At 50.6% G+C, this 24,096-nt stretch overlaps 2 non-coding genes across 2 annotated transcripts; one reads left to right on the plus strand and one right to left on the minus strand.

Moving 5' to 3' along the window:
* The first annotated feature begins 8,543 nt into the window (after positions 1-8,543).
* On the plus strand, positions 8,544-8,626 carry Trnal-cag (transfer RNA leucine (anticodon CAG)). Its single transcript has one exon. It is a non-coding gene; the product is annotated as a tRNA-Leu (tRNA).
* A 274-nt stretch (positions 8,627-8,900) lies between these two features.
* Trnal-cag (transfer RNA leucine (anticodon CAG)) lies at positions 8,901-8,983 on the minus strand. Its single transcript has one exon. It is a non-coding gene; the product is annotated as a tRNA-Leu (tRNA).
* Positions 8,984-24,096: the final 15,113 nt, after the last annotated feature.

Here is a 24,096-nt window from a genome sequence, read left to right on the forward strand (position 1 = left end):
TTCCAGGCTTATGTAGGTTACAGGGTGAGACCCTGCCTCAACACACACACAGGGCCGGCCTGGGCTACAGAGTAAGCTCAGAGCTAGGCTGGACAACTTTCTGGGCTGCTGTTTCAAATTTTTTTGTTTTGTTTCGTTTGTTTTTTCAAGACAGGGTTTCTCTGTGTAAAAGAGAACTCGCGCTGTAAACCAGGCTGGCCTCAAACTCGTAGAGATCTACCTGCCTCTGCCTCCCGAGTGGTGGGATTAAAGGTGTGCGTCAAATTTTAAAAATATAAAAAAGGCTGGGGATGGAGCTGCACGGCAGAGTGCTTTCCCTAGTGTAGCAGTGCAGGCACAAGTTCCTGGGTTCAGTCCTCAGCACTACATATAGTAACTTGGAGATGGCTGAACATTGGCTTCTTCTCCGTCCTAGAGCGCAGACTGGTGCTCACTTTGAAGAACTATTTGAAGGGAGCAAATGAAATGTCCCGTGGAAACCTGCAACTGTGTCAGGGAGGGTTGCCCTGGAGAGGGGAGGTGATGCTGGGTTTCACTGCTGTGGCGTGCACAGACATGTCGAGTCACAGAGGTTTGCACAGACAATTTGTGCATTCTTCACCATCTACAGCTAGACCAGTTTTTCATGGGTCCCAATGTCTATGTGGGACAAGCAGTAAGTGACAGGTGATAGACCAGGGAGGGAGAATTAATTGAGGTAGTGACAACCTCTGCTGTGACTGAATCAAACAGGAGGAGACAGAGTGAGCGGGAGATTTTTAGATAGGATGGCTGACTTAGTTAGGGTTTCTATTGCTGTGATGAACACCATGACCAAAGCAACTTGGAAAGGGTTTATTTGGCTTGCATTTCTGCATCACATTCATCATTGAAGGAAATCAGGACAAGAACTCAAGCAGGGCAGGAGCCTGGAGACAGGAGCTGATGCAGAGGCCATGGAAGGATGCTGTTTACTGGCTTGCTCCTCATGGCTAGCTCAGCCTGCTTTCTTTTTTTTTTTTTTTTTTTTTTTAAGATTTTATTTATTTATTAGGTTACAGCATGTATGACTGCAGGCCAGAAGAGGGCACCAGATCTCGTTGCAGATGGTTGTGAGCCACCATGTGGTTGCTGGGAATTGAACTCAGGACCTCTGGAAGAGCAGTCAGTGCTCTTAACCTCTGAGCCATCTCTCCAGCCCCTCAGCCTGCTTTCTTATAGAACCCAGGACCACCAGCCCAGGGATGGCACCATCCACAATGGGCTGGGCCCTCCCCCATCAACCACTAAGAAAATGCCGTACAGGCTTGCCTACAGCCGGATCCTATGGAGGCATTTTCTCGATCCAGGTTTCCTCATCTCATTTGGCTATAGTCAAATTGACGTGAAATGAGCCAGCACAATGGTCAAGGAAGACCTATCAGAAGCAATGACGCTTGAGCAGAGGCCTGAGTCTATGAGGAGGAGGGAACCTTGGAAGTCTGTGCAAAGGCCCCGTGGCAGAGCCAAGCTAGGCAGTTGGAGGAATAAAAAATAGGTCCCCCAGTGGGACTGGAGCAGAGCACATGAGGGGGAGACTGGGCCTGTGGGTAGGGCCAGGTCACAGAGGCCACGTAGATGACCCTACTATCCTGTGGCTGCCGTGACAACTTATCACAAGCTCAATGTCTTAACGTCACAAAAATGTCTTCTTAGTTATGGAGGCCAGCCCCGCAAAAGCAGTGTCTAAAGCCCCAGTCACGGTGTCCTGGGCCCAGCAGCCTCTGGAGTTTCTACTCTTTATTCACTTTTGTTTGAGACAGGGTGATTGATCTGTAGCCCAGACTGACTTCGTCATGCTTTGGACATTCCTCCTGTCTCAGGTCCCCACATGTGGGTATTACAGAGGAGCCATCAGTGGGGTTCTGAAATCCCACCTAGCCTGCTTTTCTGGGGTTCAACTCTCTTATGCACAGGAGCCCGGTCTCTCTCTCTCTCTCTCTCTCTCTCTCTCTCTCTCTCTCTCTCTCTCTCTCTCTCTTTCTCTCTCCTTCCTCCCTCCCTGTGTGTGTATGTGTGTGTGTGTGTGTGTGTGTGTGTGTGTGTGTGTGTCTTCTGTAAGGATATAGATATGATCCATCAGATAATAATACAGTTTGGTCTCCTCAAATCAGGAACCTTAAATATTCCATCATCAGTTACTTAACCATCTGCAAAGATCCTTTTCCTTTTCCTTTCCTTTCTTCTCTTCTTCTCTCCTCTCCTCTCCTCTTCTCTTCTCTCCTCTTCTCTCTTTTCTTTCCAAGCCAAAGTCTTGTGTAGCCTAGGCTGGCCCTGAACTTGCTATGTGACGAAGGATGGATTTCTGGCCTGCTTCTACCTTTCAAGTGCTGGGATTATAAACACCAGTTTATGCTGTGCTGAGGATCGGACCCAGGGCCTTGAACATCTTAAACAAATACTCTAACACCCAGCCACTACACACTATGCCCGACACACTACACCAGTGGCCCTTTTATTTCTTAAAGTTTGTTTGGAATAGTGGTTCTCAACCTTCCTAATGCTGTGACCCCTTAATACAGTGCCTCATGTTGTGGTGACCCATAACCATAACATTACTTCATTGCTACTTCATACCTGTAATTTTGCCGCTGTTGTGAATAGTAATGTAAACATCTGGTAGGCAGGATAGCTGATGTGGAAGCTCTGGAGGGGTCGCGACCCACAGGTTGAGAGCCTCTGCTTTGGAGGTTGTAGTAGCAGAGTGTAGCTGCTCAGAGAACCGAAAGGAAAGGGTAGTCCCTCAGGGAAGGGTTGTTCTCTTCCACTGAGTGTGCAGCAGGGGCGTACATGGAGCCCTGAGAGAAGAAGGAGACACCTACCCAGCCAGCCACATCAGCTGAATCTATCCTGGAGACCAGTGGGACAGTGGACAACACTTTCTTTCCTTTCGGCTTTTTTGAGACAGGAGTATCTTGCAAGGTTGCCGAGGTTGGCCTCAAATCTGCAGCAGACTGGATCCTCTTCTATCTCTCTAGTTCTGGGAGCTGCCACACCTGGAGGTTTCTTTTTTTCTTCCTTCCTTCCTTTCCAGACAGAGTCTAACACTAAAGTCCAGGTTAGCGTTGAACTCACTACATAGTTGAGAATGACCTTGAACTCCTGATATCCCTACTTCTATGGCTTCATCACTGGGACTACAGGTGTGTGTCATTATGCCTGGGTCTATCCTTTTCCTATTTTTTTTTCTTCCGAGACATGGTTTCTCAGTGTAGCCTTGGCTGTCCTAGAACCTGCTCTGTAGACCAGGCTAGCCTCAAACGCAAAGATGTGCACCACCACTGCCCAGCTGTCCTCTTTCTTTATAAAGTAAGTCCACAAATTTTGAGGACTAGAACAAAGATATTCGGAATATCATTGGATGGCCATTACTCAGCCCTCTGAAACGATGTCTGCAAGGTCCTCAACTGGCACAGTGCTGCAAGCCTGTGAGACCCTGTTTCAAAAAGACAAGACAGGAGGGCTTAAGCTCTTTGACAGAATGTCTGATTGATGGTGGCTTAACCCTTTACTACTCAAACCTTTCTCCCCAGTGCACCTGGGACCCTTGGGCGCGCGCTAACACACACATGCACACACACACACGCGCACACACGCACACGCACGCACACGCACACACGCACGCACACGCACACACACGCACACACACGCACGCACACGCACGCACACGCACGCACGCACACGCGCACACACGCACACGCACACATGCCATCTAAAGCAGCTACCCTGAAAATAAAAAGTGCATTTCAGTACTGCAAAACTGTAACCCAGAGACCAGTCCAAGCCGAGAACAAAGCTGGGTGGGCTCCTCATTTTATTATGACACAGAGAACAATGAGGGGATTGTTTTCGAGGCAGATTCTAAAACAGTGGTGTGTTTTTGTTTTGCCTTTGGTCTGCATTCTGTCGTTTTGGTTAATCCCACTTTCATTCCTTTCAAATGGCATCGTGGGGCACTCTGGGCCAACTGCAGCCACCCCCATCAGAAACAGTGGGAGGGGATCTGAGCGAGGCTGGAACCAGCTGCCCCCCCAGAGCCACACTCATGCAATGAGAGCTCTGGATTGCCGGACTATACAGCAGGGACAGACAGACAGCTCGGGGTGGGGAGTCAGCTTGACCCTCTTTCCAGGGATGGTCTCTGCTCACCCCGTGCATTGGTGGGTGCTCCCTGGCAAAACTCTGGGTCTGTCAAGATCGGAGAGACACTGGGATTCTTCACAGGGCAGATGGACCGCAGTCCAGGAGCCAGGCCTAGTCATGAAAGGCCTGTCTTCCCAACTACTTGAAAGATCGAGGCAGGGGCATCAACCTAAGTTCCAGGCCAGCCTGCCTATACAGAAGGACCTTATCTCAGAAATATCAACAGGCTCTTCCTTCTCCAAATGTCAACAGGCCCAGGAATAGTGGCCCATACCTTTAATTCCAGCACTCAGGCGGCCGAGGCAGGTAGACCTCTATGGGCTTGAGGCCAACCTGGTCTACATAGTGAGTTGGAGGCCAGCCAGTGTTACATAGAGAGATCCTCAAAAAACAAACTCAAAACAACAACAAAACCCTAAATAATTGTTAATTAAAATAGAGAGACTATCTTTAAAAAATCAACAAGGGCTGGGACTATGATTCAGTGGGTAAGAGCACTGTGCGAGCATGAGGACTGGGATTCAAGTCCCTCGCATCCAGGTAAAAAGCTGGGATGGCCCTCGGTGACTGACTCCAGCACTGGGGGGTTGGAGACAGGCAGATCCCTAGAGCTCATTGGCCTATCCCAGAAACAGGCTTCTGGTTCAGTGAGCGATTCTGTCTTTTTTTTTTTTTTCTTTTTTTTTTCTTTAGATTTATTTATTATGTATACAGTGTTCTGCCTGCATGTGTCCCTGCAGGCCAGAAGAGGGCACTACATCTCATTACAGATGGTTGTGAGCCACCATGTGGTTGCTGGGAATTGAACTCAGGACCTCTGGAAGAGCAGTCGGTGCTCTTAACCACTGAGCCATCTCTCCAGCCCGCGATTCTGTCTTAATGGAAGGGGAAACCGATGTCCTGCTCTGGGCTCCCCATATGGGGGTTCACCTGCACCCTCCCATGTATGAACTATACACCAGACACACACAACGAAAACAAGAAGAGTGTTGAGGGATGCTGTGAGGAAAAATAATACAAAACAGGTCACCGAAGGATAGTAACACTATTTTAATGAACAATTCTAAGACATTTACAGGACGCTTCCTGCGAGCTTCTTGGTTTCCAGTTCGCACATACTGACATTTATCTCATTCTTGTGCTGATGCTGTGGGGTGTGTTCCTTCCAGTTTAATTATTAATTAAAAGTTAATTCATTCATTCACATGTTTTGTTGCCAGTCACAGCTCCCTCCGCAGGCTCACTCTGCCCTTAATTAATTAATTAACTAATTGGGTTTTTCAAGATAGGCTTTCTCTGTGTAACAGTGCTGGCTGTTCTGGAACTCACTCCGTAGACCAGGCTGGCCTCGAACTCACAGAGATCCTCCTGCCTCTGCCTCCCGAGTGCTGGGATTAAAGATGAGGGCCACCACCGCCAGCCTCTACCTCTGCCCTTTAATAAATGTCTGTTATAACTTGGATGAATTTTCTCAGATCTTTTTCTGTGTTTTCACAGAAGTTTTCACTGATGTGTGCATGTAGAAATATAGAGACCTGAGTGTGTTTATGTAAAAACTTTTTGTTTACTTTAACAAAAATGGGGTTATTTTACATATTGAAACATTTTTAACCATTATTATTTATTTTCTCTGTGTGTGTGTGTTTTGTCGGTGTGCCACATGCATGTAGTGCCTGAGGCGGCCAGATGAGGGCACTGGATCCCCAGGAACTAGAATTCCAGAGGGTTGTGAGCTGGCATGAGAGTCCTGGGACTCAAACCCAGATCCTCTGCAAGAGCAACCAGTGCTCTTAGCTGCTTGTGTTTGCGTGCGTGCGTGCGTGCGTGCGTGCGTGCGTGCGTGTGTGTGTGTGTGTGTGTGTGTGTGTGTTCACGATCGATCACATGGCACAGCACGTGTGCGGAGGTAAGAGGAGAGCCTCTGGTGTTTGGTCTAGCCTTCCACCTTAAGGTTCTGAGGCTGCGGAGTGTTCTAGGCTAGCAGGCCCCAAAGCGTCTGGGAATTCTCCTGTCTCTCCTCCCAGCTCACTGCAGGGACACTGGGATCGCGACTGAGCTCAGCTGTACACAGGCTCTGGGTATTAAACTCAGCTCCCGAGTCTGGCGGTGGTGGCACATGACTTTAATCCCAGCACTCGGGAGGCAGAGCCAGGCGTGGGTTCGAATCCCACTTCTGACAGTATCTCCACTTTTGCCTATAATCCTCTCTGAAACTCGAAAGCAAATTTGAAAACGGGATTTCCACTGGTCGGGCCAGGGTGGGAATTATCAATATTTTTCCCTCTCTCTCCTGCATTCGGTTTACAGTTTCAAAGAAATACATATTAGGAAGAAGATGGTTTAAAAAGTAGACGATGGCGTTTAAAAAGACGGAGACGAGACTATTATGAAAAGTTCGTCAGCGGCTACCGCCTTAGTTTATTTACAGTGAACCGTGAGCAAGAAAACAGCAATTTGTCAGAAGTGGGATTCGAACCCACACCTCCAGGGGAGGGAAATACCGAGAGGCGCTTCACTCCCTTTGCTGGCATGGTAGCCCGTTGGGGTGGGTGGCTGGTCTTTTCCTCACCCTGCCACAGGCTGGCACTGACTGCCAGGCTGCTGCCAAGATTTTTTTTTTTTTTTTTTTTAAAGACAAGGTCTTGTGTAGCCCAGGTTAACCTTAAACTCACTATGTAACTGAGGATAACCTTGAACTCGGGATCCTCCTTTCTTCACCTCTCCACGGCTAGAATTATGGGTATGTGCCATCACAGCTGCCCTATTGCTTGACATTTTAAACTGAGAAACAATTCAGGTTACTTTTTTGGGGGAGACAAGGTTTCCTTATGTAGCCCAGGTGGCCCAGAAATTTCAATCCTCCTGCTTCAGTATCCCAAGTGCAAGGATGGCATGCACCATCACACCTTGAATATTTTAAACATGAACATCCATTTACAACTAAAAATAGAAAAAAAAAAAACAGTAATGTATTCACAGGAGAAGGATGCAGCCAAGTTGATGAAATGTTTGTCTAGCAGGCATGCAGCCCTGGTGCCGGGGCTCGTCTTCAGTTCCCTCAGTGGGTGGAGGCAGGAGGATCAGAAATCCAAGGATCAGGAATTCAAGGTCATCATCGACTGCATTTTGATTTGATTTTGAGGTCATCCTGGGCTATGTGAGACCGTGTTTAAAAAAAAAAAAAAAAAAAACAAAGAAACAAAAAAAAATAAAATCACACACACACACACACACACACACACACACACACACACACAACAGAATCAAAAACAAAACAACAAAAATCCACAAACACCAAAGTCGGAAGAATATGAAGTAGGAGTTCTTGTTCACTGGTGGTAGGAAACAGCAAGGAGGTGACGGTGGTGGTGTTTCCTTGAAAAAAATTAAGACTAAACCAGGCTTGGTGGCTTATGTGCCTGTTTATAGTCGCAGCATTCAGAAGTCTGAGGCAGGAGGATAGTGAGGTAGGTCCAGGCTAATCCAAGCTAGGGAGCAAGATCCTGGTGAAAAGGCAACCAACCAAGCAGCTACACAAACGAGCAAGCAAACCGTGTCGTTTCCGACTGCTGGGTTTGTAGTCCTTTGTTACAGCAGCAGTAACACCTCCGCTGGGTGACTGTCCAGCTTGGTCGTGAATGCTGCTGGCCGCCGGGCCGGCCGTCTACTCAGATGCCCTGTTGCCTTACCCTCAAACTCTCTTCCAGACCGTGCCTCCGCAGGTCGGGGCCCCAGGTCGACCGGCAGGAAGGACTGAGGACACCTTCACTGCTTTGGTCTCGGAGGGTTTGAGGGCAGATGACAGTTCTCTTAAGTTCTCCAGTTGCTCAGAAGCATCCCCCGCTGCTGGCCACCCTCAGCCCCGCCGCCCTGCTGAGCAGCGGCCGCACCCTGTGGCCCGGGGCCAGGTGTCGCCTGGAATTCAGCCACGGTAGCTCGTCCTCGTGTTTACGTCTATTCTCTATAGAGTGTAAGAGAAATGGGTTTTCCGTGTTGTTTCCAGTGAAAACAACCACACGTGTGTGTGTGTGTGTGTGTGTGTGTGTGTGTTGTTGCTGTTGTTGTTTATTTAGTTTTTTGGTTTTTTGAGACGGAGTCTACTCCGTAGCCCAGGCTGGTGTGGAGCTGGTGGAACCCGAGGCGATTCTTCTGCGTTAGCTCACTGCGTGCTGGAACTACAGGTGAGGGTCACCGCGCCCTGCTACTACCGGTGATTTTTAACCCTGGGTGGACGGGACGGTAGAAGTCACCCAGAGCGGGAGAGACGCTGGCCGGGCATGAGGACCGCAGTGTGGAGGCGAGCAGGAGTAGGGAAGTAGGGGGCGGCCTAGTGTCACGGAGTGCCAACAACTAAAGTGTACATGAAAGACCCAGTAGGGTATGTCAGGATGGCCGAGCGGTCTAAGGCGCTGCGTTCAGGTCGCAGTCTCCCCTGGAGGCGTGGGTTCGAATCCCACTTCTGACAATATCTCCATTTTTGCCCATAATCCTCTGAAACTCGAAAGCAAATTTGAAAACGGGACTTCCGCTGGTCGGGCCAGGGTGGGAATTATCAATATTTTTCCCTCTCTCTCCTGCATTCGGTTTACAGTTTCAGAGAAATACATATTAGGAAGAAGATGGTTTAAAAAGTAGACGGTGGCATTTAAAAAGACGGAGACGAGACTATTATGAAAAGTTCGTCAGCGGCTACCGCCTTAGTTTATTTACAATGAACCGTGAGCAAGAAAACAGCAATTTGTCAGAAGTGGGATTCGAACCCACGCCTCCAGGGGAGACTGCGACCTGAACGCAGCGCCTTAGACCGCTCGGCCATCCTGACAACTGTAGAAGACGTTTCTAGTCAAACGTCTTTGTAAGATTCTCTGTGTGCGCATGCGTGCCGAGTGTCAGCCGATGCCTGGTCCTCCCTATGGGGCGGAGCAAGTGCCCTTGCAGTGCGGCACAGTGGACAGAAGAGGGCGCTCGCATCCCGCTGGAAAATGTGAAAGGCGCTAGACCCCGGCCGTTCGTTCAGATGAATGCAAATGAGCTTGGTTTCCTGCGGATCGGCCAGCGACTTGCCTCCCCCCCCCCCCCCCCGTGTCTCTTTGGCACGTGGCAATCAGGTCCGTATACCAGTGACAGCTGACAGTGCTTAGCCTCTGCTACCCAGATCCGGGGCCGTCCTAAAGTCCCGGCCCTGTTGCAAACAGTGGTCAAAAACGCAGCTTCCCATTTGCACGGTTACTGGTTTGTTTCAGACCCTGGCTTAGATGAAGCTTGCTGCGGCACGGTCGGATCCGGGCTCTGGCCGTGTCCCCAGGACCCACACAGAGCCTGGAACACAGTAGGCGTGCAGGACAGGCCTTCCCCCTACCCCCACGGCGTCTCGCGTCCGGTCATTCCGTGACTCATCGCCCCTCTCCGCCCCCGCGTAGCACCCTCTTCTGTTCTTCTTGTCCCTTCTTCCCCAAACCTCAGACTTGCTCACAGGCATCAGAAAATCTCAGCCCCGAGGGTGCCTTTCCTCCTCCTGGGACCTCACGTCTGGGGCCCTAGGCTCCTCCGAGGCCCCAGAGGCACAGGCAGGAGACCGGAGGCCTGCCTCTGATTTGCTGTGTGACGATGGCCGGCGCTCGCCCTCTCTGAGAGTCTGGAAGAGGATCTGAAATGAGTTCTTTGAGAAGTCCGGGGGTCAAGCCCGGAAGACGTGATCGCTAGGGTTCTATTGGTCCCTTGGAGTCCTCACATTTGCCTGAGATTGTGTAGAGAGGCCTGAGGAAGAAGACAGTTTCGCCCACCCCTGCCTCAGGATCCCCAGGGCTTGGGATATAATCTGGGTGCGTAAACAGAGACCCTGGTTACTATTCCAGATGCGACCAGACTCCCACTTCCTTTTCCCGGTCCCCCAAGTCCCGCCAGGATCGGTTTGCAGTGGCCTTTCCTGAAATGCAGATTGCCCCGACAGTGTAACCAAACCAGGTTAGCAAACCTTGAGCTCTTGATGTGTGCCGGATTCTTCCGGATTCTTCCGGATGCTGTGAGCGAAACTGAAGGCCCTCCCTCAAGCCTGCTTCGTCGGAGGAAGGTGTAGATAAACTCAAAGACAGAAGAGTGCATTTGCGAGTATGGAGCAGGAGAAAAGATGTACAGTGTCGGGCGTACCCATGCAGCTAACTTCTCCGTTTGTTTGTTTTAAATAAATTTATTCATTCCTTTTTTCTCTGTATGTGTGCTTGTGTGTGTAGAGGTAAGAACACAACCTTTGTGGAGCTGGCTTTCACCTTCGCATGCGCTCAAAGCCAGGCCACCAGGCTTACCCCGCAAGCATCTCTACCCAGTGAGCCATCTCATTGGCCCCTTTGACTATTTGTTTGTTTGTTTGTTTGTTTGTTTGTTTATAGACAGGGTCTCCCTATGTAACTCAGGCTGGCCTTGAGACTCAGAATTCTCTGTCCCCCAAGTGCTGGTGTTCTAATTTGCTCTTCTGTAGCTATGGTATACAACCATGATCAAAAGTAACTTGGAGAGGAAAGGGTTTCTTTCATCTAAATAGTCCATCATCGAGGGAAGCCAGAGTAGGAGCTTGAAGCAGAAACCACAGAGGGAGGGTTCGCTGGCTGGCTCCCAGCTTCTGGATCAGCTGCCTCTCTGATACAGTTCAGGCCTACCTACCTAGGAATGGTACTGCCCACAGCAGGCTGGGCCTTTGCTCATCAAATTAGTGCCAGGCCAACCCTACTGATTTCAGTTCCTGGAACCCGTGTAAAGGTGGAAGGAAAGAACCAACTCCTTTTATCTGTCCCTTACACACACACACACACACACACACACACACACACACACACACATTACCAATAGTAATAATTGTTATGTGATGGCGGTACTCCTTCGATTGAGGTTCCCTCTTCCCAGATGTGTCAGATTGACAACCAAACGTGTCATCACTAGGGGTGTGCACCACCAGGCCCTGCTTCGGTGGCCGACAGCGTAAAGGACCTCTGCCTTTCATGCCTTTTTCCTCAGTGTGAAATGCAACTGGCTATTGTTCTGTGGGCACTAAGCAGATTCCTACCCACTCATACATTCATGCCAGCTTTCTCAATTGGCAGCACGCATGTCTTCCAGTTCTCCTGTAAACGTTAACATGGCAGTGGTTCCCACACTGATCAATAAGGTAGTTAGAAAGTTGGTTAGTTATTGTGCTGGGGATGGGGCCCAGGGCCTTGACACACTGGGCAAGTCTCCTACCCAAGCTGTGCCACACACAAAAAAAATAAATGATTTATTTAATCATTTCTGTTTCCTATGTGAGTATGTTTGTGGGGTGTACATGTGTGCACAATCATGGCAGCCAGAAGATGAGTTCAGGGGCTGGTGCTCTCAAGCCCTGGCCATCTGTGTTTGGAGACAGGGTCTTTCACTAGGATGTGAGATTTGCCAATTGTGCTATACTGGCTGACCAGTGACACCCCCATGGATCCTCCTGTCTCCACATCCCCAGGGCAGAGATTACGGCCACTGTGATATCCACGTACAGGGACCACACACATCATGGCATACAGCTCCTCCCCACAATAATAACAACAATAAGTAAAATTTGACAGACAAGCAAGTGATTGGGAGCCACACCTGGGGATGCACACCTTTAACCCCACCACTCAAGAGACAGAGGCCGGTTGGTCTCTGTGTGAGTTCTGATCTACATAGTGAGTTCCAGGCTATCCAAGGCTATCCAAGGAGACCCTGCATCAAACCAAAAACAAACAAAAACAGTGATTAAGAATGGTTAGGGGCTTTTACAAATAGTGGGTAGAAAAGGCCTGCCAAGGTTTCGGTGAGTTCAAAAGGAAAGACACAAAATCAGTGTTGGTGAGGAGGGTGGTAACACTCTAGATGGGAGACAGCAAAGACAAGTATGGTCTCTTGAGGAGGAGGGGTGGTATGTCAAGGTCTGCTCAACACTGGAATTAGGGTGGAGGAGGCTTAGGTTTGTGTTACACCAGGCTGGGTCTTAGGGAAAGGACTTTAGCTTTCTGTCATCTGTAATGTGATCACCAGAGTGCTTTCAGTGGGGTGTGGTGGATCCTGAGGGCCCTTTAAATGATCCCTTTATTTGTCCATGGAAAATAGGTGGCCATTGGAGAAACCAGAGAAACTTGGCTGGGAAGGTCAGACAGGCTGGAGGATGGCTGGCCTGTGGAGGATGTCAGGATGCAGAGAGAGACTGCCTGGTCTGTGTGGAGAGTGTCATATACAGAGAGACTGCCTGGTCTGTGTGGAGGGTGTCATATACAGAGAGAGACTGCCTGGTCTGTGTGGAGGATGTCATATACAGAGAGATGCTGCCTGGTCTGTGTGGAGGATGTCATATACAGAGAGACTGCCTGGTCTGTGTGGAGGGTGTCATATACAGAGAGAGACTGCCTGGTCTGTGTGGAGAGTGTCATATACAGAGAGACTGCCTGGTCTGTGTGGAGGGTGTCATATACAGAGAGACTGCCTGGTCTGTGTGGAGGGTGTCATATACAGAGAGACTGCCTGGTCTGTGTGGAGGGTGTCATATACAGAGAGACTGCCTGGCCTGTGTGGAGAGTGTCATATACAGAGAGACTGCCTGGTCTGTGTGGAGGGTGTCATATACAGAGAGACTGCCTGGTCTGTGTGGAGGATGTCATATACAGAGAGACTGCCTGGTCTGTGTGGAGAGTGTCAGGATGCAGAGAGAGACTGCCTGGTCTGTGTGGACGATGTCAGGATACAGAGAGAGACTGCCTGGTCTGTGTGGAGGATGTCATATACAGAGAGAGACTGCCTGGTCTGTGTGGAGAGTGTCAGGATGCAGAGAGAGATGCTGCCTGGCCTGTGTGGAGGATGTCAGGATGCAGAGAGAGACTGCCTGGTCTGTGTGGAGGGTGTCATATACAGAGAGACTGCCTGGTCTGTGTGGAGGATGTCATATACAGAGAGACTGCCTGGTCTGTGTGGAGAGTGTCAGGATGCAGAGAGAGACTGCCTGGTCTGTGTGGACGATGTCAGGATACAGAGAGAGACTGCCTGGTCTGTGTGGAGGATGTCATATACAGAGAGAGACTGCCTGGTCTGTGTGGAGAGTGTCAGGATGCAGAGAGAGATGCTGCCTGGCCTGTGTGGAGGATGTCAGGATGCAGAGAGAGACTGCCTGGTCTGTGTGGAGGGTGTCATATACAGAGAGAGACTGCCTGGCCTGTGTGGAGAGTGTCATATACAGAGAGACTGCCTGGTCTGTGTGGAGGATGTCATATACAGAGAGAGACTGCCTGGTCTGTGTGGAGGGTGTCATATACAGAGAGAGACTGCCTGGCCTGTGTGGAGGATGTCATATACAGAGAGAGACTGCCTGGCTTGTGTGGAGGATGTCAGGATGCAGAGAGGCTGCCCCAGGAAGTCATGAAGATCACAGAGGGACCTGAGATCTCACTCCACTTTGAGGCAGATGCTTGCAGGCAGACATTGAAGTTGCACTTTCAGCCATGTTGCTCAAGGTCCCCCTTGGCGCTGGGGCCCAGTACTCCTGGGGTCACCTCATCTTCAGTATCCCCAGCTTACCTGAGTGCACATCACTTCAGACAGAGCAGGCAGGTCCAGAGCACAAGGTGGCCGGCTGCAGCCACCTTCCTGGCCTGTAGGGATGGACACTTGTCAGGGTCAGCCACATCTCCCACTGCGACCCCTGCTTCCTTTTAGGTGACCACTTTCTGGTCCAGAGGAGGCTTCTCACAGCCCCATTCCAACCTGAACTCCCCAAAGCACAATGTCTTCCTTCCTCTAGTCAGCACCCCGAACAGCCACAACAGCCTGAAGAGGGACAGTCCTCACCTCTCCCTCCTGGTCAGGCACTTGTCCGGCTTGGAAGAGGAAAGTCCCCGGGGCTGTCTGGAAAGTCCACCCGCAGAAAGGGAAGTCCCCGTGTGGCTCCTGAGGTGCTGGGCTCTGGTCACCAGTGGAGTTGAGTGGTCACGTGGGGGAACCTGGTGATCATCCAGCACGGGCCTGAGGGGTGGACTTTCAGCATTCCTGTGACATTGGCTCTTGTCACACCCTCTTCCAGGGGAAAGGGTGGCAGGAAGCCAAAGTTTGGCAAATGCCTTCATCTCCTCCACTGTGGACTCCACCGTCCTAACAGCACCACAATGATTTCTATTACCAGAGAGGCAAGGAACTCATGGATAGTCAGACAGCTAATAAATGCATCTGATTTATCTGCATCAAAGCTCCCTCCTTGGGGGGTTGGGGCTGGAGAGATGGCTCAGTGCAGAAGAGTACCTGAGTTCGGTTCCCAACACTCGCGTGTCCAGGAGATCCCACGACCTTTCTGGCCCCCAGTTCATGGCAATCCTCCTACCCCAGCGCCGGCATGAACTTCCAAGGCAGACCCTTGGGGGTTTACCCTCCAGCCCTATTGTACCTCTTGACTCTGCCTTACCTTTTTCTTTTTTAAATAAGCTGTTCGTTTTTATTGTATTTATTCATTATTATTGTATGCGCATGTATGTCTGTGTGAGGGCATTAGATCTTGGAGTTATAGACATTAGCTGCCATGTGGGTGGATGCTGGGAGTTGAACTCGAGTCCTCTGGAAGAGCCATCTCTCCAGCCCCTATCTGCCTCATCTTGGTCTCTTCCCATTGCCTCCTTAGGAGGAAGAGGAGAAATTCAAGCCGTGAGTTTGCCGAGTCAGGTGCAGGTTGGACCCGGAAGGGCTGTTTTTAGCACTGTTGTCTTTATTGGAGGAGACTAAAAGAATGGGTAGGTTTTTCCCAGCATGACCATGCAAGTGGTGTAGCCAAGCTTTTGTGTTCCAGGCTCTGCTTTCCTTGGCTGAAGGAGGAGGGCAGACGCCATCAGGCGCCAGGGATGAACTTGTGCCAAGGCCCTGGTCTGGCATCTCAGGCCCTGTGGGAAGCAGGACATTCTAAGGGGCAGGAAGTCTGATAATGAAGTGGATGAGGTAGGCAGAGTCTTTAAGGCAAGAGGTGAGGTCCATCAAAGACCTCCAAGGTTAGCCCCCACCCAACCCACCCTCCGTGACCCAGTTTTTCACTTTGAATAGGTCACATGGACCTTGAGTGTGTCTGTGTAACCAGAACGGTATCAAAGTCAGACGTTTACTTTCAAGTTCTCTGGAATGCTTAGCATGGCCTGAAAGCCTTTGATCACCCTAAAAAGATGCCCAGGAACAGTGGAGCCTCTCCTGGTTGCTATTCTGTGGCGCATGGGGCCAGTTTTAGCCAGAAGCGTCAGGACTAAGGGAGCATGTGGGCTGGGGACACTGGGTCCACGCCTCTGCTCTCTGACAGCTCTGTGATCTTAGGGGGAACTGACTCGGCTACAGCTTACCCACCTTCGAAGGTGGGTTCTGCAATAGAATCTGCGGGTCAGTTAGGACAAGCTGGGCACCGGGTGGCCTGCCACATAGTGCTGCCTGGAAGGGGGACCCAGCATCGCAAGCAAGACTGCGTTTCTCCACTGTGAATACTGTGGGGCAGGTTCTGAATGCCAACCTGACTTCGCAGAGAGGCTTTCTGCAGGCCACCCACCGAACCCCAGGCTGTCCTGTCTCACCCTGAAACCTGTCCAGCATCCCTCCCATCTCCTTCTCATCTCCAAACCCTTCCCCTCCCCCGTCCCCTCCCCCCTCTTTCTGTTTCCCATCTCCTTCTCTTCCTCTCCTCTTCTTGCTCCCTTCCTCCCTTCTTTTTTCTCCCCTTCCCCATTTCCTACCTTCGCCTTTCTCATCCCTCCCTCCCTTCCTCCTTGGTGTTGAGGATCAAACCAGGGCCTTGTTCGTGCTAGGTAAACACTCTGCCACTGAATTACATCCCTAGTCCCCGCTACGCCACCACCTCTTCGTTGTTGTTTGGGACAGAATCTCACTATTTAGCCAAGCCGGGAAATCAACTCATGAGCCTCTTGCCTCAGCCTCCCAAGTCGTAGGCATGGGTCTCCATACTCACTGGATTCCCTCTTTTCTGATCTCTCATACACAGAGTGTGTTCGCTCCTTGTGGTCTGTCCGGAGCCATCTTTTCCCAGATCACACAGGACAGGTTCTGAATTTCATCTTTCCCATGGCAGTTCAAACGTGTCTTTGTTGTGCCCTGGCTAATGTGGTTCCACTCTCTTCTCTGTCACTGTCCAGCCTTCCTGACCCAGATCTCATTTGTTTGTTGATTATGTTTCTTTCCCGCCAGGCTCAGCTATGGGAAGCCGGGGACCTCGCCTTGGGCTCTCTCCCTCGCCATAGGCTCCCTCCCTCGCCATGGGCTCTCTCCACCAGGAAGGGCTGGTCTAGAGGCTTGGTAAGTAGGGACAAATAAATTGTGGATGGACAGATGGGTGGATGATAGATGGATGGGCAGATGGGTGGGTTGATGGGTGGACAAATGGATAGACAGACAGACAGACAAATGGATGGGTACAGCCCAGGGAGTTGGAGGCCCCTCTGCTGAGGCATCCTGGCGCTTTCCTTCCCTTAGAACCTTTATTGCTGAGCCCTGTTGCCCAACCCTCTCCACTGGCACACCAGTCCTTCCTCTGTCTGGGCTGGGCACCTCCAGCCTTCCTGTTTATATGGATTTGGTTTATTTATTTATACATGTTCAAGGATTATTAAAAACTCACATGTTGTTTGTGAGTACTGTTTTGTTTTTCCCTGAGACTCTCTTGAAAGCTCATGCACTCTGCCTCTGTGGTCTAACAGATTTAAAATTTTATTATTTATTTGTGTGTGTGTGTGTGTGTGTGTGTGTGTGTGTGTGTGTGTGTGATGGTACAGTACATATGTGCCCACAGCAGCGGGAAGAGGGCGCTGGATCCCCTGGAGTGCTGGGATCCAGTGTAGGTGCTGGGAAGGAACTTGCTCCTCTGAAAGAGCAGGGACCCACGGAGCCACCTTCTAGCCCTGCTAATGAGTTCCCCTGCTCTTCTTGCTATGTCAGATCTTTGTCGGGAGGCTGTGTCCTTAGCATGTGGCATGGGGCCATGTCTAAGTCTAGAACATCTGGGCATTCATTTGCCTTGGTGCTTGTTTGCTGGGCTAAAACCATTAAACAGAACACACACTACATTACATGGAAATGAGTCTCCCATTCCTTGCCACCACATCCCTGCCACCTCCACCGTTAGATTACTTAAAAGTAGCTATGCAGAGACAGAAGTCGGCACAAAAGGCTTGGTCTGACCTTAAGCAGGACCATGTTTATTCCCGGGGAGGGGGCATTCTTGTCACCCACATGAGCACATCCCTAAAACACCTACAGAAGATGGGATGCCGCCCCTTACAGGGGCGGAACTGACTTCTGTCGTCCGCAAGGGAAGCTGGGAAGTGTAGTCTTTCTGCAGGAAACTATCGTTGCTCCTATCCCTATGCCCTCCGCTGTCCTTAGTTCTGCTCAGTCTATTCTTAGGCCTTCCCTTGCACAAAGGCTGTGGTTATCTGTTTTTGTTAGCATGTGCAATGCGAGTTGTCTTAGTTAGAGTTTCTATTGCCGTGATGAACACCATGATCAAAAGCAAGTTGGGGAGGAAAGGGTTTATTTGGCTTACACTTCCATATCATTGTTCATCACTGAAGGAAGTCAGGACAGGAACTCAAACAGGACAGGAATCTGGAGACAGGAGCTGATGCTGAGGCCATGGAGGGGTGCTGCTTACTGGCTTGCTCCTCATGGCTTGCTCAGTCTGCTTTCTTACAGAAGCACCAGTCCAGGGATGGCACCACCCGCCATGGGCTGGGCCCTCCCCTCTCAATCACTAATTAAGAAAATGCCCTAGAGCTGGATCTTATGGAGGAATCGTCTCAATTAAGGCCCCTTCCTTTCAGATAACTCTAGCTTGTGTCAAGTTGACACAAAACTAGCAAGGACACCACCAGTCACATCTTTTTAAAACTCAGCCACACTAGAGTACTTCATTTCTGCTTCCTTCTCAGTGCTGCCACTGGGGAAGAGGGGCTGTGTTTCTCCTGGACGGCACTGGGATACCTGGCCCACCCACTCAAAATCTCAGCAAACAAGAGGTTAGATCCCCCTGCCGATGGGGAGCACCAAGGATGCAGAGAGGAGGGAGGAGCAAAGGAGGCGGAGGAGGAGAAGCCTTCTTGGTGTGTGCCAAGAGGAAGGGCAGGTACTCCAGGTGGGGCCCAGCATGCTCGAAAGTCCTGGGGTAGGACAAAGAACAGCAGAGAGTGAGGAGACCCCCGGATGGGCAGAGAAGCCTGAGAGCAGAGACGGGCATGACCTTCTGGGGAGCTGGGGTTCTGGGGGTGTACAGAGACCGTACCCCTTTGCACTTTGAGTGTGTATCATGAGGCCCTAGCGGGCGGCCGCTTCCTCAGCCTTTCGGCGTCCGCTCTCAACCTAACAAGCTTGGGTCCAGTATCACCAGCTCTCTGAGGCCCAGCCCCATCTAAGCAGGACTTCTGAGGAGAGAAGGGCTGTTGTTTGAATCTTAAATAGTCTTTTAACCCAGAGCCAGATATCACGGTGAAAGCTGAAAGATCAGAGAAGCAGAACAGCCAGCCACTAGTTCTTACCTCTGAGACATCCTCAGCCTAAAGAGAGTGAGTTCCTGTTTCCTCCCACCTTATATACCTTTCTCTGCCCTGCCATATTACTTCTTGGGATTAAATACTTGTGTACTTCCCAAGCAAAGGCATGAGATCTCAAGTGCTGGGCTTGAAGGCGTGTGCCACCACACCTGGCTCTGTTTCTCTCCTACACTGGATCAATTTCATGTAGCCAAGTGTGGCCTTGAAGTCACAGAGATCCAGACAGATCTCTGCCTCCCGAGTGATAGGATTAAAAGTGTGTGCCACCACTGCCTGACCTCTATGTCTAATCTAGTAGCTGACTCTGTCCTCTGATTCTCAGGCAAATTTATTAGGACACACAATATATCATCACAAAGGGCTGTGGCTCTGGGAGGGAAAGAGAGCAGGAACCCATAGGCTCTGAGCCATCGAGGACTTCAACATTTCCTCTTTTCCTCAACACAGGAGTCCTCAGGCTGGCATAGAGTGGGACTTGATCCTGTGGGGAATGTTCAAAGAGCTGAATAGGTAGAAGGAGGAGATCTCCTCCTCAACAGCCAGACTTTAAGTGAGGAGAGTCCAGTCCCAAGATGTAATCCCAAGAAAGGAACACAGAGACCCAGTCCTCGGCTGCAAACACACGTAGAAGAGTCTGAATTGGAAGTGTATTCATCTGCTCAGCAATGAACATTCCTAGGATTCCTACAAGGTCCCAGGCGGGGTGGGGGAAGTCCAAGCAGGCTCTACCATGTGGAGGGGGGTCTATGGTGGGAACATCTGTAGCCAGGGCTTCACAGAAACAGCCACATGTGTACTGAACAGCCTGGTGCATTAAGGGTACAGAACACAGGCTGGAGGCCAGGGAGGACTTCCGGCTGTGTGTGTGTGTGTGTGGGCGGGGGTGGTAGTGAGCACTTTTAGCTGGATGTAGTGATTTATGTCTGTGGGTCCAGCTACTCAGAGGGGGAAGTGGTGAAGTTGCTCTAGCTCAGGAATTCAAAATGAGCCTGAAAACCCAAGCAAGACCAAACAAACACAAACAAACAAACAAACAAACAAACAAATAAACTAGGCCTATAATCCCAGCATTAGAGATGCTTGAGAAGGCAGGAGGACCTCAAACTGGAGACTTGCCTGGGTACTACACCACACCACACCACACCACACCACACCATACCATACCATACCATACCATACCATACTATACTATATGTAATATGATATAGCAAGACCTTCCAACAAAGGAAGCTGAAAAGCAACAGTTGTGTTTTGGAATAGCCCACTGCTTCTCTCAGGATCTGGGGAGATGTTTGGGGTCCAAGAGAACCAGAACCACTGTGTCTGCAGCCAAGGTGTGAGGCTGTCCGCTGGCAAGACTTCAGGCCGGGCAGGCTCCAGTGAGGCAGTTGGGATGTCCCTGCCTGGCATGGATAAGACAAGCAGGCTGCTTCCAGAAGCCCCTCAGGTTTGGACACCAGCCTGGCGCCTGGAGCCCAGCCAGCAACTGGCGAGGACAGTTACCTGCAGAAATGGTTGTCACTTGCCAAAAGCTAGGGAGATGGGACTTGGCACCTACAAGCCTGTTTCCCTTTCCCTCTCTCCATTTAAGGGCATGCAATTCTTCCTCCCAGTGAATTACCCAAAGCTCCTGGCTTCTGTCTTATTTCCTTCCCTCTGGGGGGGAGGCCAACGGCTTTCACTTTCCTTTTAGACCTTCACCACAATGAGACTTGAATTTCCCTTTTCTTCTCTCTCTCTCTCTTTCTCTCAGATTTAAAAAATGTCTTATTTTTAATTATGTGCATGTGAGCGGGGCGGTGGGGGCACACACCTTTAATCCCAGCACTCAGGAGGCAGAGCCAGGCGGATCTCTGTGAGTTTGAGGCCAGCCTGGTCTACAGAGTGAGTTCCAGGACAGGCGCAAAGCTACACAGAGAAACCCTGTCTCGAAAAAAAAAAATATGTGCATGTGTGTGTATGTGTACATGGGTGCAGGTGCCCCAGGAGGACAGGGGTACAGGATTTCCCTGGAGCTGCAGTTACAGGCCATTGTGAGTCACCTGGTTATGGGTGCTTGGAGCTGGACTGGGGTCCTCTGCAAAGGCAGCACCTGCTCTTAACTGCTGAGCCACCTCTCTAGCCCCCCCCCCTTTCCTCCCCTGCTCCCTCCTTTCGCCTCTGGATTTTATTTTGGTGGGGGAGTTGGTATGGTCTCACTGTGTAGCCTTGGCATAGAACTCACTATGTAGACCAGGCTGGACTCACAGAGAGCCTATCTTTCTTGACAGTGTCTCACTTTGTAGACCAGGCTAGCCTAGAACTCATGATCCTCCTCTCTCTACGTTCCAAGTACTGAAATTATAGGTGTGTGCCACCATGCCTGGCAAGGTTTGAGTTTTGTAAGCGCCCATATCTTTTTTTCCCCTCTTTCTGTCCATCTCTTCCCTTTTCTGGTCAGAGATCCTGCCCTGGGAGGTCAGAGGTATGTGGAGGGGTAAACATCACTGTGTTAAAAGGAAACCCCAACTACCATAAATAAGCTTTCTAACTTGCAGAACTCAGCCAGTGATTGGCACATAATGCAGCAAACAGTGCAGAACCTGGTGTTGGTCTGAGCCAGATGGTGGTTCCCCAAGCATTGAGCAGCAGCTGCATGTCCTGTGTGGCTTGCCTGCATGCTTTCAAAGCATCCTGCCAGGAAAAGTGTTCTTGCTCCACCTTACAAATGAGGACACTGAGGCTGGGAGAAGTCGGGCTCCAGCCTATTGTCCTGAGTCTCTGTCTCCCTGCCTTGGGAAGTGCGCACTGTGACTGACAGGGTAAGTTTATAAACTTAGTGTTGATTCTCCCAGAGGGGCAGTTACCAGATGGCTCTGCTCAGGCCTGGGCAGGTAAAGTGGTGTTTGAATACTAGTCTTTTATTACCCACAGCAGGGAAGTGACTCAACATTCTCATAGGACAGACTTGGGATTCTGGAAATTCCCAACTGCCCAACTAGCAGCTCCCAAGTCACCGGGCACACAGCCATCCGCTACGGGATGGTCCCAGGGGATTCCCCTGTGAGCCAAGTGGGGGCTTCCAGCCACCAGGATTGTGTTGGCTAATATTGTCAATTTGACAGAATCTACAATCACCTTGGAGACAAACCTCAGGTACATCTATGAAGGAGTTTGTAGATTACATTAATTGAGGCAGTAAGACCCATTCCAAATGTGGGTGACATCGTGTCATGCCTAAATAAAAAGGAGCAGGGCTAGCCTTGCACCCCACCCTCTGCTTCCTGACCTGGGAAACAGAAACTAATCCCCTGGCTTTCCTATCAAAGGGTTAAATGGAACGAAAGATGAAAGACGTTTCATCTTTAAAGGGTAAATAGGTTTCAGAGTCAGCCTAATCTTCTTTTTGGTGTTGTCTCAGGTCCTTGGGTCACTCTTCCTGAGATCCACCTACCGGTTTATCTTCTCAGCAGGGGCCTGCCAAATCTAAGACAGAGCTTGGCCTCTGGGTTTAAAGGGCCAGGCCCATTACCTAACATGAACTGGTAAAAGACACCATCAGGCAAAAAAAAGAAAGAGAAAAATCCTCTTCCGGTTAGCGTTTGTCCAAGATCAAAGCATGTGCTCCAAGTTGCATCCTGTTCTGGAAAAACACACTTTGCTTATCAGTTGTACCACTTTTAAGTTAGCAGATTGGGGTAAGACCAACCAGGGTGAGGGACAGGACCCCTTTGTATTAGGAATAAAAACCCATCGGGACTCCTGGTAGGTGGACTTGCGTGCTTCCAATGCAGCTGTGCGCCCTTCCTCAGAAGTACATCATTTTGCCTTGCTGAAGTGCTTTGGTTTATATGGTCATTTTCCTAAGATGCCCCCAGACCCATTTTAAACACTGACTATGGATGCAAGGTGACCAGCTACCTCACCCCTGCTGCCATGCCTTTCTTGGCATGATGGACCGTACCCTCAAACTATAAGTCCAAATAAACCCCCCCTCCTTGAGTTACCTTTGTTAGATATTTTGCCACAGCCATAAGACAAACAACAAGGACCAAGCTGATAAAAATCTCATTTCTGGAGCTCCAGAGAAGAAGCCGAGGCAAGAGGCCAGCATTTACCCAAAGCCTCTGCCTACAGCCAGTCAGAGGTGGCAAGCTCCAACCTGGCACCCTGAACTCACTTGGCACTGGCTGCAACATGCTGGAGGCTAAGGCTGCCAAGGTGGGACCGGGCCCAAGGTCTGCCTGGAAATGCTCCTAGCCCCATGGGGAGTGAGGTCAGACTGGAGGATACAGAGTACCCTGGGATTCTGTGTGTGTGTGTGTGTGTGTGTGTGTGTGTGTGTGTGTGTGTGTGTGTGTTTAGTGGGGATACAGCAGGGAAGGCTCTTGGATTGGGTCAAGAAGAAAAATGTTTAGCTTGGAGAAGGCAGGACAACACGTGACAGAAAGAACAGGATGTGAGGCTCAGGGGCCGGGGTTTTGCCCAGACTCTGTGAGAGGCTGTAGGATATCTGATGGGAGAGCCTTGCTGTTGCAAACCGGCAGGGTTTGAATCCTGGCTTCATGTCTCAGGACTGTGGACTTCTGCAAGCATGTTAGCAGCCTGGCACCTCCATTCCCTCTCTGTAAAACAGAGAGAGGATTGACACTCACCGCTAAAGGCTTTCGAGAGAATTCAATAAACCCACTAAGAGGCGTGGAGAGAGGTGGGCATGTGGCCACTGGCCCGCAATGTACACACAGCTGGGCTCAGGAGGATGGCCTTGTGGCCACAACGGAGTCTGGACTCTGGTTTCATGCTCTGCTGTAATTGGCTCCAAAGAACACCAGCTCCAACCTCAGCCAGTGTGGAAGACCCCAAAGAGTGAAAGGATGCCATCCAGTCCTACAGAGACCCCCATGCCCTACAGAGACCCCATGCCCTACAGAGGTCCCCATGCCCTACAGAGGCCCCCATGCCCTACAGAGGTCCCCATGCCCTACAGAGGCCCCCATGCCCTACAGAGGCCCCCATGCCCTACAGAGGCCCCCATGCCCTACAGAGGCCCCCATGCCCTACAGAGGCTTCCTTGCCTAAGGCTGCTGCAGGACTAGCCAGTTGGAGAGGGAGGCACAGATTTATGACCCAGAAAGAATTCTGCTTGAATCTGAGGAAAGACAGGGGATGCTCTGAAATGGCCAGGGTGGGATGGGAGATGGCAGGGTGGCCAGGAGTGACACAGGGCCCCTGTGAGCAGCAGTTTCTCACTCGAGCTTGAGAACCCTCTGTCCCTGGGACGGGACCTCTGCTTCCTGCAGCGTGTGCTCTGCCTTCTCCGTGACTCGCTTCTCTGAGGCGGTCTTCATCCTGCTATGACAGATGCTATCACTCTCTCATCCGCCAT

This window comes from Peromyscus eremicus, chromosome 5, assembly GCF_949786415.1.
Source record: "Peromyscus eremicus chromosome 5, PerEre_H2_v1, whole genome shotgun sequence".
In the NCBI taxonomy this organism is placed as follows: Eukaryota; Metazoa; Chordata; class Mammalia; order Rodentia; family Cricetidae; genus Peromyscus; species Peromyscus eremicus.